The 5,048-nt window shown below is 35.3% G+C and overlaps 1 non-coding gene across 1 annotated transcript; it reads right to left on the reverse strand.

Annotated features, from left to right (window-relative positions):
- Nucleotides 1-4,495: 4,495 nt before the first annotated feature.
- On the reverse strand, nt 4,496-4,602 carry LOC127125140 (small nucleolar RNA R71). Its single transcript, XR_007804599.1, has one exon. It is a non-coding gene; the product is annotated as a small nucleolar RNA R71 (small nucleolar RNA).
- Between the last annotated feature and the right edge of the window lie 446 nt (nt 4,603-5,048).

The raw sequence follows: 5,048 nt of genomic DNA on the forward strand, positions 1-5,048 counted from the left end.
CTTGGTGAGATTTCAGAGTCTTTAGAGTTCTGAGACTTTTAGAAGCTGGTAGTCATAACCTTTATCAGAGTCTATCTGGATGGTTTATGTTTAGAAACATTGACCAGTAGAATCAGATGCCTGACTTCTTGTAAACACTCTTCTAATGTATCTTTTGGTTCAGAGTCTGGACGTTTTCAAAGTAAGAATATGTCTTCTATTTTCCGCATACTTAGAAAAATAGTTAGAGTACACAAATTTCTCTCTACACTTTGTTATCATCAAAACTCAAGGATAATTGTAGAACCAAACTTGTTCCAACAAAAATCTGAGCATGATTGTATTTGTTTCTAAGAAGATTTTGTCAGTCCAAGTTTTTGCTAAAGTTCTTAAGAGAAAGATTTGGTTGTAAGCAACTTGTTGAGCAAGACGTTCAACACATGGTGTGTGACATCTGGGTGTAAGTATTAGGTTCTGAGCATCTTCATATCTCCTTCAGATTTCTTTTGGTGTTAATTACTTCAGAAAATGCAAAAGTGTGCTTTTGGAAGAAGTTTGTTTTGTTAATCCAAATCAATTTGGAAAAGACTTGGATTTGATATAGTATAAGAAGACTTGATTGGGTTTGCTTTGAAGGAATATTTGGTTCATATTTATTGTATCCAAGATTACTCTACAAAGAAGATTTATATTTCATGAAGAAAGTCAATTTGGATGTTCTGGTGCAACATTTTGAACACGATGTTCCAGCATGCGTGTAGTGCAACATCTGACCCTAGTCAGCAGGCAATGATGAATGTTTTTAGGTACGGAATTTTTGATTATTTTCAATAAGATTTGTTGTTGTAATTTAGAAATGCATTTATGTGGATTTATTTATTAAAGATTGACTGAGATCAATTCAATTTAAATGGATATTTAAATTTGAATTTGAATAAAAAAAATATATCTTTTTGAGGATTTTGTGAAATAAATTAAAACCAAATCCTCTATATTTCTTGATGTGATCTTATTCAAGAAAAAAAAGCAGAGCTAACATTTCTATGTAAGGAGACTCAAACCTAGAGTTTGAGGGGCGCACATTTTAAATAATCTTTGCATTAGGGTTTATATTTTTTAGTCTTTGTTTGAGTTACTGTTGTGTACCACTCTAGCGCCTGAATTCATATATTAAGGCATATAGTTTTGTTTATTAGTTGAGTTGTAAAACTTTATTCCAAGACATTAATTTTATAATCTTGAGAACAAAGTGATTGTGTTAACTGTACATCATATTATTACTTCATTCATAGGGCATACTAGTTGGTTTGTTTAGTTGAGTTGTATTCAACATTCATCATTATGTTTATTGATATTGATCACATACGATTAGTGATTGAGAGAGAGTAAGAGGGGGTTCTCATATTTAGGAGAAGTCCTAAATAGAAAGACACTAGGGTAGAATTAAGAAGAGGGGCATTGAACAAAGGGCTTGTTCATCTAAGACACTTTGTACTAATTCTATAGAAGAGTTAATTTCCTTTCTTGGGTAGAGTGCCCCCAGATATAAGTGTATTTTACACTGACCTTGGTTAACAATTATAATTTTCTTTTTTACTTTTCTGCTTCATCATCTTGTATAAGTTAACATGTCATAACTTGATCGTGTAACTGATTTTTACCTTATAGTATACAATGTCCCATACTTCGTGTATGACATTTTCCCCATAATCTGTTATCTGTCATAAACCAGATGTACACGTTGTCCCAGATATATGGTCCAACATTTGTCCTCCTGAGAACATAATTCCAGTAAAGGTAACCATAAACTATGGCAGTCAAGTTGGGAGGTTTCTTAGTTGGCAAAGTATGTGAGTCAAGTTGACATTAGGACAAGCAAGCTTTGTAGGAGGTACTAATAAAGTGTGAATTTTGGGGATACAATTCTTTTAAGGGGGGAGATTGTGATATCACAGTCTAATTTATTGATTAGTAGGCCAATTATTTATAAATTAATGAAATTTGTAAGATAAAGGTAAAACAGTCATTTTACCATTAAGGGTATTTCTCATTCTCAAAAATATCACATTGTGTTTTAAGTCAAGTTGATAACATGAAATAGTATCACATTCTAGGACTCAATTTAATTAAATTATATTATTATTTACTTCAATTTATTTCATTTTATTAGATATTACGCGGTATTTTCTTTCTATTTTATCTCAGGTGGTTTATTTGAAGCACAAGTAAAAAAGGAAGAAAAGGAGGTGCAAAAAGGAATGAAAAGAAGCAAATATCAAAAGCCAAAGCCCAGCCCAAAAAGCACAGGCGATGTGCCTGTGACGAGCGTCACAAAGGCTGTGACGAACGTCACGCTTTGCACACTTCTGTGACGAGCGCCACACATGGTGTGACGGACGTCACACATGGTGTGACGGACGTCACACCGTTCCCCTATATTTTTGGCACCAGGAACGCAACTGACCACGTTGAAACAGACCACGTTGAAGCTACTTCCACGCTTGACCCTCGGAACGTAAAGACCGTGTACACGGAAAACCCTTGGAAGCAGTTACACAAGTAGCAGTATAAATAGTAGCTTTTTGGAAAGCTCTCGGTTCCACGCTTTTTCCAGATTTCTTTGTCGTTTTCGCTTTTTCGCATTTTTCTTTTCCAGCAGTACGAGCACATTTTTTACAGCATAGCTTTTACGATTTTTATATTGTTTCCCTTGCAATTTCTATTTTCCTTTTTAGCATTTAATTAATTCTTTTTCGCACAATAGTTTCTACACCGGAAACTATTGTGTACCTTTTACCGGATCTAACCTTACGTTAGAATCTTGTTTTTTATTCCTTCGCTTTTATTTTCCTGCCTGATTGAAGAATTCAAGAACAAATCTAACCGACCTGTGGTGGAGTGTTCAAGACTGCTATTTAATTTCTCATGTTCTTTAATTATTGTTTGAATATATATATATATGCCCTGTTTTACTGTTTATTTATATTATTTGCCTGAGATGAATCTGTTTATGCATGATAATTATTTAAGTCTGTTTAGCATGTCTGGCTGATTTACTTAGGTATCGGTATGTAGAGTAAGCGGAATGAAGGAATCAAAACCAAATTGGTTTAATTAAGTTTAAAATTAAAATCACTCTTTTTACGGTCTCAATTTACAGGTTTAATAACAAGGTTTTTGTACGAAAGTAAAAGACATAAAGAAGTTAAAAGCAATAGAGCGAGAGTTTGAGTTTTTGACTGGACAGTGTAAATTGGACATTAATTCTAGATCAGGGCGAGAGCAATTTTTAGAGTTAATTAAATTCTAACCTTTTTCAAAAATTATTTTTAAAGATTGAATGTGAGGACGAGAGTTAAGCATTTGAATTTAATTATATAACCTAAGTCAATAGAGCGAGAGTTTGAGATAAGGGTGTTTAAACGATTAGTGTTTTCTTAAAAAGAGTTTCTACGGATCCTATTGTTTTCAAAAAGTGGTTTTTGACTTAACTATAAGTGACAGCTACATTAATATAAAATCATAGTTAATTCAACAGAGCGAGAGTTTGAGATAAGACTTTTAATCAATAGCGTCAACTGAAAAGATTTATTTTAAAACCAAGAAACCAACAAAGAATTGATTCCCTAATTACGACGAACTACATACCGATATCCGCTTATTAGATATTTATTTTAGATCTTATTTTAGTTTTAGCTTTTCCCCCAAACAATCAAAGTATTACCTGCCTTAGCTTTACGAAGTAACCTTAGATAACGGTATATCGATTCATAAGTCCCTGTGGGATCGATATCTTTTAAAACTATGCGATAGAACTGTGCACTTGCAGTTTGTACCCCAAATTCGACTCATAAAGTCGTGATCAAGTTTTTGGCGCCGTTGCCGGGGACTTTTATTTAGTCGATATCGTAACTCTTCTGTTACGCTGTAGACAACTAAGGCTTTTCTTTCTCTTTTCTTTCTTTCGTTGATTTGTATGCCACACACTCGCTCACAAGGCGAACCGTTCTACTTACGAATCAACGATATTGAACTATATCTCCGAGTCTTATGACGAATTCGGGAATATCGTGTTGCAAACAATCTCCCTCCTGTTGAATTTCCTGATTTCAAAAATATTTTCCCTTCGATACCCGAGATGGCAGAACCAGCTCGTGCTCTTAGAGATTACGTCGCTCCATCGCAAGATGAGCCGCATTCAAGTATTGCTCCACCCGCAATCGAAGCAAATAACTTTGAACTCAAACCTTCACTGTTGCAGGCAGTACAACAGAACCAATTCTCTGGAAATCCTACCGAGGATCCAAACCTTCATTTATCCGTATTTGTCCAATACGCTGATACTGTTAAAGCTAATGGTGTCACTTCAGAGGCAATTCGACTTCATCTTTTTCCTTTCTCATTAAGAGATGGCGCTAGAAGATGGCTTCAATCTCTTCCTTCAAACTCAGTCACCACATGGAACGAGTTGAAGAAAGTTTTTCTTGCTCGATACTTTCCGCCAAGCAAAACAGCTATGTTAAGAGCCCAGATAAATGGATTTAAACAGAAAGATAACGAGTCTCTTTTCGAAGCATGGGAAAGATACAAAGACATGATGAGACTTTGTCCACACCATGGTTTAGAGGACTGGTTAGTAATTCATACCTTCTATAATGGTCTCCTGTACAACACGAGGTTAACAATAGACGCCGCCGCAGGTGGTGCACTAATGAACAAACCTTATGCTGACGCTTACCAACTTATCGAAAGCATGGCTCAAAACCACTATCAGTGGGGAAGCGAACGAACAATGGTAGAAAAACCTCAAATGAAAACTGGCATGTACGAGATAAGTAACCTTGATCATGTTAATGCAAAAGTGGATGCTCTGGTCCATAAAATTGAAAGTTTAAATGTATCACCTCCAGCCACCGTAGTTGCCATAACTCAGAATTGCGAAGTTTGTGGAATCCAAGGTCACACTTCTGCAGATTGTCAACTCCTAACAGGAATCCAAGCGGAGCAAGTAAACTATGCTCAAGGAAGCCCCTACTCGCACACCTATAACTCAAATTGGAAGAATCATC

Source organism: Lathyrus oleraceus, chromosome 2 (assembly GCF_024323335.1).
Source record: "Lathyrus oleraceus cultivar Zhongwan6 chromosome 2, CAAS_Psat_ZW6_1.0, whole genome shotgun sequence".
Classification (NCBI taxonomy): domain Eukaryota; kingdom Viridiplantae; phylum Streptophyta; class Magnoliopsida; order Fabales; family Fabaceae; genus Lathyrus; species Lathyrus oleraceus.